Here is a 16,507-nt window from a genome sequence, read left to right as displayed (position 1 = left end):
ATCACACTGTGTTTACTATCACACTTTGTTTACTATCAGACTGTGTTTACTATCATACTGTGTTTACTATCACACTGTGTTTACTATCACACTGTGTTTACTATCACACTTTGTTTACTATCACACTGTGTTTACTATCATACTGTGTTTACTATCATACTGTGTTTACTATCATACTGTGTTTACTATCATACTGTGTTTACTATCATACTGTGTTTACTATCATACTGTGTTTACTATCACACTGTGTTTACTATCACACTGTGTTTACTATCATACTGTGTTTACTATCACACTGTGTTTACTATCACACTGTGTTTACTATCACACTGTGTTTACTATCATACTGTGTTTACTATCATACTGTGTTTACTATCACACTGTGTTTACTATCATACTGTGTTTACTATCACACTGTGTTTACTATCACACTGTGTTTACTATCATACTGTGTTTACTATCACACTGTGTTTACTATCATACTGTGTTTACTATCATACTGTGTTTACTATCACACTGTGTTTACTATCACACTGTGTTTACTATCACACTGTGTTTACTATCATACTGTGTTTACTATCATACTGTGTTTACTATCATACTGTGTTTACTATCATACTGTGTTTACTATCACTCTGTGTTTACTATCACACTCTACTGTGTTTACTATCATACTGTGTTTACTATCACACTGTGTTTACTATCATACTGTGTTTACTATCATACTGTGTTTACTATCATACTGTGTTTACTATCACACTGTGTTTACTATCATACTGTGTTTACTATCACACTGTGTTTACTATCATACTGTGTTTACTATCATACTGTGTTTACTATCACACTGTGTTTACTATCACTCTGTGTTTACTATCACACTCTACTGTGTTTACTATCATACTGTGTTTACTATCATACTGTGTTTACTATCATACTGTGTTTACTATCACACTGTGTTTACTATCATACTGTGTTTACTATCATACTGTGTTTACTATCATACTGTGTTTACTATCATACTGTGTTTACTATCACACTGTGTTTACTATCATACTGTGTTTACTATCATACTTTACTGTGTTTACTATCATACTGTGTTTACTATCATACTGTGTTTACTATCACACTGTGTTTACTATCATACTGTGTTTACTATCACACTGTACTGTGTTTACTATCATACTGTGTTTACTATCATACTGTGTTTACTATCACACTGTGTTTACTATCATACTGTGTTTACTATCACACTGTGTTTACTATCACACTGTGTTTACTATCATACTGTGTTTACTATCATACTGTGTTTACTATCATACTGTGTTTACTATCATACTGTGTTTACTATCATACTGTGTTTACTATCATACTGTGTTTACTATCACACTGTGTTTACTATCACACTGTGTTTACTATCACACTGTGTTTACTATCATACTGTGTTTACTATCATACTGTGTTTACTATCATACTGTGTTTACTATCACACTGTGTTTACTATCATACTGTGTTTACTATCACACTGTGTTTACTATCACACTGTGTTTACTATCACACTGTGTTTACTATCATACTGTGTTTACTATCATACTGTGTTTACTATCATACTGTGTTTACTATCACACTGTACTGTGTTTACTATCATACTGTGTTTACTATCATACTGTGTTTACTATCATACTGTGTTTACTATCATACTGTGTTTACTATCACACTCTACTGTGTTTACTATCACACTGTGTTTACTATCATACTGTGTTTACTATCACACTGTACTGTGTTTACTATCATACTGTGTTTACTATCATACTGTGTTTACTATCACACTGTGTTTACTATCATACTGTGTTTACTATCACACTGTGTTTACTATCACACTGTGTTTACTATCATACTGTGTTTACTATCATACTGTGTTTACTATCATACTGTGTTTACTATCACACTGTGTTTACTATCATACTGTGTTTACTATCATACTGTGTTTACTATCACACTGTGTTTACTATCATACTGTGTTTACTATCATACTGTGTTTACTATCATACTGTGTTTACTATCATACTGTGTTTACTATCACACTGTGTTTACTATCACACTGTACTGTGTTTACTATCATACTGTGTTTACTATCATACTGTGTTTACTATCATACTGTGTTTACTATCATACTGTGTTTACTATCATACTGTGTTTACTATCATACTGTGTTTACTATCATACTGTGTTTACTATCACACTGTGTTTACTATCATACTGTGTTTACTATCACACTGTACTGTGTTTACTATCATACTGTGTTTACTATCATACTGTGTTTACTATCATACTGTGTTTACTATCATACTGTGTTTACTATCACACTGTGTTTACTATCATACTGTGTTTACTATCATACTGTGTTTACTATCACACTGTGTTTACTATCATACTGTGTTTACTATCACACTGTGTTTACTATCACACTGTGTTTACTATCATACTGTGTTTACTATCACACTCTACTGTGTTTGCTATCATACTGTGTTTACTATCATACTGTACTGTGTTTACTATCACACTGTGTTTACTATCATACTGTGTTTACTATCATACTGTGTTTACTATCATACTGTGTTTACTATCATACTGTGTTTACTATCACACTGTGTTTACTATCATACTGTGTTTACTATCACACTGTGTTTACTATCATACTGTGTTTACTATCATACTGTGTTTACTATCATACTGTGTTTACTATCATACTGTGTTTACTATCACACTGTGTTTACTATCATACTGTGTTTACTATCACACTGTGTTTACTATCACACTGTGTTTACTATCATACTGTGTTTACTATCATACTGTGTTTACTATCATACTGTGTTTACTATCACACTGTGTTTACTATCATACTGTGTTTACTATCACACTGTGTTTACTATCATACTGTGTTTACTATCACACTGTGTTTACTATCATACTGTGTTTACTATCATACTGTGTTTACTATCATACTGTGTTTACTATCATACTGTGTTTACTATCATACTGTGTTTACTATCATACTGTGTTTACTATCACACTGTGTTTACTATCATACTGTGTTTACTATCATACTGTGTTTACTATCATACTGTGTTTACTATCATACTGTGTTTACTATCATACTGTGTTTACTATCATACTGTGTTTACTATCATACTGTGTTTACTATCATACTGTGTTTACTATCACACTGTGTTTACTATCACACTGTGTTTACTATCACACTGTGTTTACTATCACACTGTGTTTACTATCACACTTTGTTTACTATCAGACTGTGTTTACTATCATACTGTGTTTACTATCACACTGTGTTTACTATCACACTGTGTTTACTATCACACTTTGTTTACTATCACACTGTGTTTACTATCATACTGTGTTTACTATCATACTGTGTTTACTATCATACTGTGTTTACTATCATACTGTGTTTACTATCATACTGTGTTTACTATCATACTGTGTTTACTATCACACTGTGTTTACTATCACACTGTGTTTACTATCATACTGTGTTTACTATCACACTGTGTTTACTATCACACTGTGTTTACTATCACACTGTGTTTACTATCATACTGTGTTTACTATCATACTGTGTTTACTATCACACTGTGTTTACTATCATACTGTGTTTACTATCACACTGTGTTTACTATCACACTGTGTTTACTATCATACTGTGTTTACTATCACACTGTGTTTACTATCATACTGTGTTTACTATCATACTGTGTTTACTATCACACTGTGTTTACTATCACACTGTGTTTACTATCACACTGTGTTTACTATCATACTGTGTTTACTATCATACTGTGTTTACTATCATACTGTGTTTACTATCATACTGTGTTTACTATCACTCTGTGTTTACTATCACACTCTACTGTGTTTACTATCATACTGTGTTTACTATCACACTGTGTTTACTATCATACTGTGTTTACTATCATACTGTGTTTACTATCATACTGTGTTTACTATCACACTGTGTTTACTATCATACTGTGTTTACTATCACACTGTGTTTACTATCATACTGTGTTTACTATCATACTGTGTTTACTATCACACTGTGTTTACTATCACTCTGTGTTTACTATCACACTCTACTGTGTTTACTATCATACTGTGTTTACTATCATACTGTGTTTACTATCATACTGTGTTTACTATCACACTGTGTTTACTATCATACTGTGTTTACTATCATACTGTGTTTACTATCATACTGTGTTTACTATCATACTGTGTTTACTATCACACTGTGTTTACTATCATACTGTGTTTACTATCACACTGTGTTTACTATCATACTGTGTTTACTATCACACTTTACTGTGTTTACTATCATACTGTGTTTACTATCACACTGTGTTTACTATCACACTGTGTTTACTATCATACTGTGTTTACTATCATACTGTGTTTACTATCACACTGTGTTTACTATCACACTGTGTTTACTATCATACTGTGTTAACTATCACACTGTGTTTACTATCACTCTGTGTTTACTATCACACTGTGTTTACTATCACACTGTGTTTACTATCATACTGTGTTTACTATCATACTGTGTTTACTATCACACTGTGTTTACTATCATACTGTGTTTACTATCACACTGTGTTTACTATCACACTGTGTTTACTATCATACTGTGTTTACTATCATACTGTGTTTACTATCATACTGTGTTTACTATCACACTGTGTTTACTATCACACTGTGTTTACTATCATACTGTGTTTACTATCATACTGTGTTTACTATCACACTGTGTTTACTATCATACTGTGTTTACTATCACACTGTGTTTACTATCACACTGTGTTTACTATCATACTGTGTTTACTATCATACTGTGTTTACTATCATACTGTGTTTACTATCACACTGTGTTTACTATCACACTGTGTTTACTATCACACTGTGTTTACTATCATACTGTGTTTACTATCATACTGTGTTTACTATCACACTGTGTTTACTATCATACTGTGTTTACTATCATACTGTGTTTACTATCACACTGTGTTTACTATCACACTCTACTGTGTTTACTATCATACTGTGTTTACTATCATACTGTGTTTACTATCATACTGTGTTTACTATCACACTGTGTTTACTATCACACTGTGTTTACTATCATACTGTGTTTACTATCACACTGTGTTTACTATCATACTGTGTTTACTATCATACTGTGTTTACTATCATACTGTGTTTACTATCATACTGTGTTTACTATCACACTGTGTTTACTATCATACTGTGTTTACTATCACACTGTGTTTACTATCATACTGTGTTTACTATCATTCTGTGTTTACTATCACACTGTGTTTACTATCACACTGTGTTTACTATCATACTGTGTTTACTATCATACTGTGTTTACTATCACACTGTGTTTACTATCATACTGTGTTTACTATCACACTGTGTTTACTATCATACTGTGTTTACTATCACACTGTGTTTACTATCATACTGTGTTTACTATCATACTGTGTTTACTATCATACTGTGTTTACTATCACACTGTGTTTACTATCATACTGTGTTTACTATCACACTGTGTTTACTATCATACTGTGTTTACTATCACACTCTACTGTGTTTACTATCATACTGTGTTTACTATCACACTGTGTTTACTATCATACTGTGTTTACTATCACACTGTGTTTACTATCATACTGTGTTTACTATCATACTGTGTTTACTATCATACTGTGTTTACTATCACACTGTGTTTACTATCACACTGTGTTTACTATCACTGTGTTTACTATCATACTGTGTTTACTATCACACTGTGTTTACTATCACACTGTGTTTACTATCATACTGTGTTTACTATCACACTGTGTTTACTATCACACTGTGTTTACTATCATACTGTGTTTACTATCACACTCTACTGTGTTTACTATCACACTGTGTTTACTATCATACTGTGTTTACTATCACACTGTGTTTACTATCATACTGTGTTTACTATCACACTTTACTGTGTTTACTATCACACTGTGTTTACTATCACACTGTGTTTACTATCACACTGTGTTTACTATCACACTGTGTTTACTATCATACTGTGTTTACTATCATACTGTGTTTACTATCACACTGTGTTTACTATCATACTGTGTTTACTATCATACTGTGTTTACTATCATACTGTGTTTACTATCACACTGTGTTTACTATCATACTGTGTTTACTATCATACTGTGTTTACTATCATACTGTGTTTACTATCATACTGTGTTTACTATCACTCTGTGTTTACTATCACACTCTACTGTGTTTACTATCATACTGTGTTTACTATCATACTGTGTTTACTATCATACTGTGTTTACTATCATACTGTGTTTACTATCATACTGTGTTTACTATCATACTGTGTTTACTATCATACTGTGTTTACTATCATACTGTGTTTACTATCATACTGTGTTTACTATCACACTGTGTTTACTATCATACTGTGTTTACTATCACACTGTGTTTACTATCATACTGTGTTTACTATCATACTGTGTTTACTATCATACTGTGTTTACTATTGTCGTGTATTCTTATTGATTATGAATCAAAGAACAGTTAGTTTAAGACAATTTAATCAGTTACAGGCAGATTCATACATTACATGCGTTCTCCATGGACCTCGGGTGGGAAGAGAGCGCTCTCTGTCCCTCTCTCCCCGTTCCGCTCCAGAGGGGAGGGGCCAGCGTGCATGTGTGTCCCTGCCCAACCCCCAAAGGTCCCTGCTGGTCATCTGTGTCCCTGCATGCCCTGACATGTGTGTGTGTCTAAAACATACCCCATATTCATACATAGATCATACATACTACAGAAATATACGACACATCCCCCCTCGGACCACCCAGAGGGTGTTCCGAAACTAAACTACCATAAAACAAAAACAAAAACACAAAACCCCACAAAACATTCCCAAAAAAAAAAATTTCAAATAAAATTAAAAATTAAAAAATAAACAACAACAGACAGAAAAACTACACCAACACACAACACAAGAAGCACAATAACACAGACCAACCCAGGACCAGTATTAGGAACCAAAGATATCATAAACAAAAAATAGAAACCAACCAATAAAAAAAAGAATTTTGAAAATAACAATCACAATTAAACTAAACACAGTTCATCATGCACAAATCAATACAGAAACTTCCAACGACCGATGTTTTCTTTGTCCTTGAAGCGTCAGGGTCAGAGGTTACTAGCACTTGTACCCAGTTGGAGAACAGCCTTTACCGCTGTCTCAGATTGATAACACTTTCATAGTCAGGAGCTTTCCATTTTCGTTGCGCTAGGAACAGAACCTCTCTCCTAGCTTTGTATAACCACCACATCACTTCTCAACTGACCTCAATCACACGATATAGAAACAAACAAACAATACACAAATAATGACATTCAGTTATCATAACACATAATTCTCCAACAGTAAGCATAGGACAAAGGGAATGCATTAATGCATAGATCTTCACCTCAGGTGAGGACTAGTCTTCTGAAAAGTTCATTAACGTGGACTGAGTGACTGATTTTCCAAAAACAGTCAATGAGGCCCTGCCTTCTAAGAAAGTCAAAAATCATGTCTGCTATAATAGGTGCTCCTATCCTAGCAAAGTAAGTTTCCCATGCCCCTAAGACCGTTTCCAGCCATGCTATCATCTGCTGTCCATTCCCGTCGTTCCCTTTGATCTGCTGCTTCACTACCCTATTCATAGTCTTTAATCTTTTCCTAACTGGTCGTCGTCCGTCAGTGTCATTGAGGTTAAGGCAGCCGCCTGGTCCCCTCCCACGCTGATCAAGGTCTGGGGAGTCGCCCTCAGCATCATCTGAAGCATGGTGCAGGCACTCGCCAGCATCCCCAGTAGCACAGGTGTCCAGGCTTTGGACACCCCCAGGCTGGACCTCCAGACTGTCAACACTCTCTGCTTCGTTGGTTTCTGGTTCATTGGCATCTGGACAGCTTTCCGCTGTCCCCTCGGTTTCAGGCACTGCCGGTAATGTCACTGGCTGTAACACTGGCATTGCCACTGGCTCTGGCAACACCACAGCATCTCCTCGTAGCTCCTCCTTCTCAGGTTCTCTGGGGACCTCGGCACCTGTTGGCACAACATCCTGCCTACTCTGTACATCCACCCCCCTGTCCACCACCCGTGGCCCTATTGGGGTAGGGATATGCCCAGACACCACTGGTGTACCCACTCTGATGTTGTTTCTCCAACAGACCCCACATTGACCTAAAGCATGGTCAATCTGTTCCATCAAATATGGACTCCAAAACCCATATTTCTTGGTGATCTTGCGTCTTACCTCCCCCCTAGCCACATGTGCTAATCCATGAGCTTCCTGTATTAACATGCCTAATAAATCTGAGGGTGCTACAACTAGGGTTGGGTACCGTTTGGGTTTTATCCGGTACCGGTACCTAACCGATACTTTAAAAACGGTACCGGTACCAAAACGGTACTTAATTCGGTACTTTTGATTTTTTAAAATGACATATATACTGTGTATATATAATAATAACACGGTCGACAACATTGAACCGCTTTTCACTTTTTTATTGCTGAGGCACAATATATATTAGTTAAATATACACTCAAATTAAAATAAATGAAAATAAAACTCCTGCTGACTGAGGCACAATATACATATATATATATATATATATATATATATAATATTACAGTTAAATATACACTCAAATAAATAAAAATAAAACTCCCACCTCAGCAATTCTTTTGCAAAAAGATCAGCATATTTGCCTTCTCTGGCAAAATACGACACCTCTCTTGACTTTTTTATTGTCATTTTGACTTTTTTTTTTGTTTTGACATAATTGTCTAATGGCACAGATTTATAAACATAAAGTAAACAAATATTGTTTTCACGTCACTTTACCTGAAACTGAACGACACAGCGCGGAGCGAATTCCCTGGTAAAACGTTTCTCTCCCCCCGCTGTCAACGGGAGTCGGCAACCAGGAAGCGGTGCTGAGAGAGCAAGACACGGATCTACCGGCATTTGACTGCCGCTGGACTGAGGAACACCATAGGCACAGCACATCGCCATAATAGCGATAAAGTGCGAATGATTTTAAACATTTTGAGCACTTCGCGTTGTTTTCGTCGAGTCGGGTGAAATGCAGCCACACTTTAGAACGCTGCTTCATTAGGGCCTTCGGCATTCTCGGTGACCTCGTAGCTATAGCTAGCGAAATTCGATAATATTATGATTATGATGATGATAATAATAATAATAATAATAATAATACAATAATACAATCACTAACTATATTACTACACTTACTATGAACTCACTCTTCTTAAGTTCTCAACACAACTGCTCACCTCACTACCACGACATGCACTGATTGGAAATTTAACAGGCGATGTCACGTCACGACTCAAGTCACGTGTGGTTGACTGTTGCATGACACCGGACACCAGGGGATTTTTTTTTTTAGAAAAGTACCGAAATGAGGTACCGTAATCTCCTTTGCGATTCGGTACGGGTACATACCGAATGTAAAGTAACCGGTACCTACCGGTACCGATTTTCGGTACCCAACCCTAGCTACAACCAACCCCTCATGATTCCTCCATAGACCTGTGTCATCCTGACTTGCCCCCCTTGCTAGCCAAACGCTCTTGTCTAACGTAGTTACTCTACTCTGTAACATCAATAAATCCTCAAGTGTGACCATGCCCTGTAATTGCTTTTCATGTGTGACCAGAAGACCTTTACCTGCCTTGTCTGCTCCTGTAATGGCTTTGGCTGCATCCTCTGCAGCCCTGTTACCTTGTGTGACATGTGATGAGTCAGACCTGTGTGTGGCACACTTCACTATAGCTAATTCCTTTGGCTTCATCATGGCTTGTAACAGCTTCATGATCTGTGCGTGATGCTGTATAGGCGTACCATCAGTTCTCTTAAAACCCCGCCCCCTCCATACAGCTCCATTAAAATGACAAACATTATGTGCATAGGCAGAGTCGGTGTACACTGTCACTCTCCGTCCGGTTCCCAAGTTGCATGCTTCCGTGAGGGCAATCAATTCAGCCAACTGAGCCGAGCAAGGCTGAGGAACTGCCTCAGCCTGTTCTACAATAAACTTTGAATTCTGTGCTTTAACTAAGGAATACCCAGCGCACAACGTTTCTCCTACCCCGTAACAAGACCCATCAACCCAATATTCTATATCAGCTCCCTTTAAAGGCAAAGCTTGTAGGTCTGTTCTATGCTTAATCACTCTGGCTGTCGATGGAATCTGAACACCGGATGGCACCGTCACCTGACAGCCGTTAGGTGTGCATTTTACTGTACAGTTCAATTGGCATAGAGCATCTCTCCCTAGCAGCCCTGTTGGCGTGTGTTCTGACACAAGTGTTGACAGAGTTGCTCTCTGTCCCTTGTACTCTAAGTCTACAAGCTCAGTTGTAGGAATCAGCTGTTTAATTCCCTCAAATCCGATTGTCTTCACATATTCTCTAGACATAGGGAGGTGCGTGGCGCCTTCAGGCTTCTGTGTCACCACCAGCTGGCACCTCCCACTCGGATCTTCCGGGCACCCCTATAGGCCAGCTGCTGGGCCTCCGTAAGGGTTCATCACTCCTGGAGCAGGTGTAGTAGGGGGCCAATATCCTCCTCCTTGGCTCCCCCCTGCACCCCCCTGGGGCCTGTTGCAGCAGGCACAGGCTAGATGTCCATTCTGGTCGCATTGGCATGGTTCTAGCATCTCCTTCCCTGCTGCTGTCCATCCCCCTGGTGGTGGTCCTTGGCCAGGCTGTGTGTACATCTGGCATGGAACCGCTTGCACCCCTGGTGGCCCTTGTGGGTATGGATACCCCCCTTGTGGCCCCTGTGGGTAGGACTGGTAAGTAGCAGGATACCCCCCTTGTGGCCCCTGTGAGTAGGACTGGTAAGTAGCAGTCTGCACTCCAGGTGGCTGTTGCTGTGGGGCTAAAGCCTGCACTCCCTCTATGTTCCTCTCGCTTTCAGTCAATTGCAAATGAGTCAATATTCTGAGGGATTCTTCGTCTCGTGCCTTCTGTATCTGAATGTTCTTTCGATATAACTCAACTTGATGAGCTACGTGGTCTATATAAACAGCTTTGTTCATGTGTCGTAGCCCCACCACTTCTGCTAGCTTATCCTTAACTGGGGTAGGAAGCCCTTCTTGTATTTTTTCCCTGATTATGGATTTTTCTAAGGGGTTATCTTCAGCGTCTTTCCCTGTCACACTTCTCCATTGAGAGTGCATACGGGCAACATAACCCCTAGGATTCTCATCCCCCCCCAGTGGCTTCACAATGATATTGTCTGGGTGAATGTGAGTAGGGTAGGTCTCTCTGATTGCTTTCCACAGCCTGCCTCTGTTTGCTGCGAAGAGCTCTGGATCATAAACTGATGTATTGATATATCTATGAAGTCCTGCCTTCATCAATATTTCCTGCATTGTATCCAATCCTGCAATAAAAGCTAAGAGTCTTTTCAGGTCTCCCATCGCGGCCTGCGTTCCTGTCAGTATCACGTCGACCTCTCGCGTCCACGAATGTCCTCCCTCTTGAAGAACTGGGAGTTTCTCGATCACTTCAGACAAATCTGTATGATGCCACGGATGATATTCCATCTTGTTACCCCGAATCAGCACTGGACAGTTCTTTAATGTATTTGATGACATTCGGTGACAATCTCCCTCTTTCTCCGGGCGTCTTCTCCCACCTTTCCTTTCGGCTGTGGCTATCATCTTCCTGACCTGCGCGTTGTAGCCTCCATCTGCATTGTCGTCATCACTTGAGTCTTCACTGCCATCTTCGCTGTCATCTTCCTCGTCACTCCTGTCGTCCCCTTTTCCCCTTGGCTCCTTCTTCTTCTTCTGGGAATGATCCTCCAGTGCCTTAGCATATGGAGGGGGACTGGAGGCAGAACACAGGTCTAGGGATGAAATGTTCAGTTTCTGTTCCAGTGTCCTGGCCAATTCTTTTTTCTTTTCCGGTTCCATCTGAGCTATTTTCTGTCCCTCTACCTTAAATAGATCTAAAATAGCTAACTCTAACTTGCGTTTCTCTGATCTAATCTTTCCTCTTTGATGTGCTTTGTGCCCATTGATAAGTATCTCCAATGTTGCAATTAATTGTAAATTAATGCTGCCCTCCTTCGGCCACGGCTGTTCAATGTATGCCCAACGGCTATTCCATTTCGTAGACATTTTGCTAATTTCCCTAACAAGAGGATTCATTTTTTCCACTACAGCCATAGGGGATAACGTAGCCAACATTCCACGATGTTCACTAATATCTTTTAACAGCTTCGTGGAATTCGACCCCATTCTACTTTGCTCAATATGCTGACAATATTCTATATTAGATAAGGTGTACGCTTCTTACAACCCACCTTATTTTGTCTTGTTTGCTAAACAAATGCTAGTCCAATATAACTGTATTGACCATCCCCACAAAAACCCTGCAACTTCAGAATAACAGACTTGCCTCTTGTGTATGTCAGTGCAGTATTAACTTAAATCTAATAGCTGTGTAAGTACTTTATACTTAAATGTGTTTCCTAATTGTTTATGAATGTGTCACTTAATTACTCATTCAATACTAATTACAGTTCTGGTCAACACAATTATTAAATCACAAAAGCTGGTCACACCTAAGTATTCACCGATCCACAAAAACCCTTTTACTGCTCAACTATCAAATATGTACTATTCTGCTATTCCTTAATCAAACACTGTGGAAATGACCTAACTAAAATAAAAGATGTAAATTACAAATATTAATTATAACCTGTAAAGAAATCGACTTGTTATTTGGAAAAGAATGAATGATTAGTTAGAATTATTCATTGACACTTCATTGATGTAAACCTGTGAAGTCAATTAGCTATTATCAACATATCATTAGATTGTCACAAAACAATTGATCAAAGTTTTGTGAAAACAGAGAAATAAAATGATCTGAATAATTAATTCAATCAATTTGTAATTAATTAAATTAATTAAATTAATGTAATACATTACAATCATTTATAACCATCTATTTATTAATGTATCGGACTGTTTCATCGACCTCAGCTGTATCTCCCTGAGGATTTAGTGTTTTAAAATGTATTGTCGTATTTCGTCCAGCAGGCGGCGCCAAGTAACCGACTTGCGTATCGATTGCGCATGCGCCAGCGCCTCCGTGTAAAAATGGAGTAGGGGAAGGAGGGGCTAGTCTTTGTCCTTCTGGGGGAAAAACCCGCTGTGGACTCCCAGATCAATCTTTACAACATAACATTGCTTAAACTTTAAACTACTTTAAAATACCCCAATGATCAATTCACTATCTTTCTATCTTTGAATCACTACAATGTATTCACGTTTCCCACACAGAGATGGCCTCTGTGTGTGTCCTTCCCCAAGGACAAAGAAAAATGGCGTCTAAGAATGGACTCTCTGACACACTGCAAATGGCGTCTAAATGCAAATGGCGTCTAAACTCCGCCGACAGTACACTGCAAATGGCCGCCCACACAATGGCGTCCTCTCACACAGACAAAGAGTAATGGCGTCTACAGTTCTGCTCATATGTTTTTCACTGCTACAATAATGCTCTTTCACATATCTTACAAAATAGACTTCATAATCCACCCACACTCCAACACATAAACACAACCTCACCGAATTTTACACAGACACACACGATATTCCAATACCGTACAAACAAACCTTACCATCAAACACTATATTTTACAAAAAAACGGGCTTCCAAGTCCGGCTCTCACCACCCACCCATCAAAGATTATGAAAAGTTTGCTTCTATTCCAACAAGATTACCGTTACACAGATTCTTTTGACTATAACTTATCTGAGATTTACAGCCTATTTTAAACACACCAATCGACTAGAGAGCGATCTCTGCAGAAAATCTACCTTCTTCGTTAGATTGAAGCTTGCAAAATACTGTAAATTAAGTTATATTATCTCCGTTGCTTGCTCGCCATTACTGTCGTGTATTCTTATTGATTATGAATCAAAGAACAGTTAGTTTAAGACAATTTAATCAGTTACAGGCAGATTCATACATTACATGCGTTCTCCATGGACCTCGGGTGGGAAGAGAGCGCTCTCTGTCCCTCTCTCCCCGTTCCGCTCCAGAGGGGAGGGGCCAGCGTGCATGTGTGTCCCTGCCCAACCCCCAAAGGTCCCTGCTGGTCATCTGTGTCCCTGCATGCCCTGACATGTGTGTGTGTCTAAAACATACCCCATATTCATACATAGATCATACATACTACAGAAATATACGACACTATCACACTGTGTTTACTATCATACTGTGTTTACTATCACACTCTACTGTGTTTACTATCATACTGTGTTTACTATCACACTGTGTTTACTATCATACTGTGTTTACTATCACACTGTGTTTACTATCATACTGTGTTTACTATCACACTGTGTTTACTATCATACTGTGTTTACTATCACACTCTACTGTGTTTACTATCATACTGTGTTTACTATCACACTCTACTGTGTTTACTATCATACTGTGTTTACTATCACACTGTGTTTACTATCATACTGTGTTTACTATCACACTGTGTTTACTATCATACTGTGTTTACTATCACACTGTGTTTACTATCATACTGTGTTTACTATCACACTCTACTGTGTTTACTATCATACTGTGTTTACTATCATACTGTGTTTACTATCATACTGTGTTTACTATCATACTGTGTTTACTATCATACTGTGTTTACTATCACACTCTACTGTGTTTACTATCATACTGTGTTTACTATCATACTGTGTTTACTATCATACTGTGTTTACTATCATACTGTGTTTACTATCACACTGTGTTTACTATCATACTGTGTTTACTATCACACTCTACTGTGTTTACTATCATACTGTGTTTACTATCATACTGTGTTTACTATCATACTGTGTTTACTATCACACTGTGTTTACTATCATACCGTGTTTACTATCACACTGTGTTTACTATCACACTGTGTTTACTATCATACTGTGTTTACTATCATACTGTGTTTACTATCATACTGTGTTTACTATCATACTGTGTTTACTATCATACTGTGTTTACTATCACACTGTGTTTACTATCATACTGTGTTTACTATCACACTGTGTTTACTATCACACTGTGTTTACTATCATACTGTGTTTACTATCACACTGTGTTTACTATCATACTGTGTTTACTATCACACTGTGTTTACTATCATGCTGTGTTTACTATCACACTGTGTTTACTATCACACTGTGTTTACTATCACACTGTGTTTACTATCATACTGTGTTTACTATCACACTGTGTTTACTATCATACTGTGTTTACTATCATACTGTGTTTACTATCACACTGTGTTTACTATCATACTGTGTTTACTATCATACTGTGTTTACTATCATACTGTGTTTACTATCACACTGTGTTTACTATCACACTGTGTTTACTATCATACTGTGTTTACTATCATACTGTGTTTACTATCATACTGTGTTTACTATCATACTGTGTTTACTATCATACTGTGTTTACTATCATACTGTGTTTACTATCATACTGTGTTTACTATCACACTGTGTTTACTATCATAATGTGTTTACTATCATACTGTGTTTACTATCACACTGTGTTTACTATCACACTGTGTTTACTATCATACTGTGTTTACTATCATACTGTGTTTACTATCATACTGTGTTTACTATCATACTGTGTTTACTATCACACTGTGTTTACTATCACACTGTGTTTACTATCACACTGTGTTTACTATCACACTGTGTTTACTATCATACTGTGTTTACTATCATACTGTGTTTACTATCACACTGTGTTTACTATCATACTGTGTTTACTATCACACTCTACTGTGTTTACTATCATACTGTGTTTACTATCACACTGTGTTTACTATCATACTGTGTTTACTATCATACTGTGTTTACTATCATACTGTGTTTACTATCATACTGTGTTTACTATCACACTGTGTTTACTATCACACTGTGTTTACTATCACACTGTGTTTACTATCATACTGTGTTTACTATCATACTGTGTTTACTATCACACTGTGTTTACTATCATACTGTGTTTACTATCATACTGTGTTTACTATCACTCTGTGTTTACTATCACTCTGTGTTTACTATCACACTCTACTGTGTCTATCAGACTTCACTTTAGCTGTTGTTCTTGGGTTCTAGAAGGAAATCTTCCTTTGTCTTTTAGCTCCTTGGTAAAAAGAATGAATGCCTGAGTTAATGAAATGGGTTATGTAGGTATCTTAACATAGCTATGATGCAGGTTTAATCTAATGATCTTGATGTGACTAACGTAATAATCTGTTAGACATACTAGGATAGTAATCATCTGTT

General features: G+C 37.4%; 1 protein-coding gene across 1 annotated transcript in view; it reads right to left on the bottom strand.

The window, feature by feature from the left end:
• Positions 1–16,507, bottom strand: part of anxa5b (annexin A5b) — a 42,543-nt gene that overhangs the window by 5,520 nt on the left and 20,516 nt on the right. The window lies entirely within an intron of this gene.

The sequence above is a fragment of the Nansenia antarctica genome (genome assembly GCF_963989245.1).
Source record: "Nansenia antarctica genome assembly, chromosome: 3".
NCBI classification, from domain to species: Eukaryota; Metazoa; Chordata; class Actinopteri; order Argentiniformes; family Microstomatidae; genus Nansenia; species Nansenia antarctica.
The sequence above is the reverse complement of the archived record's forward strand: the minus strand, read 5'-3'. Positions and strand labels throughout refer to the sequence as shown.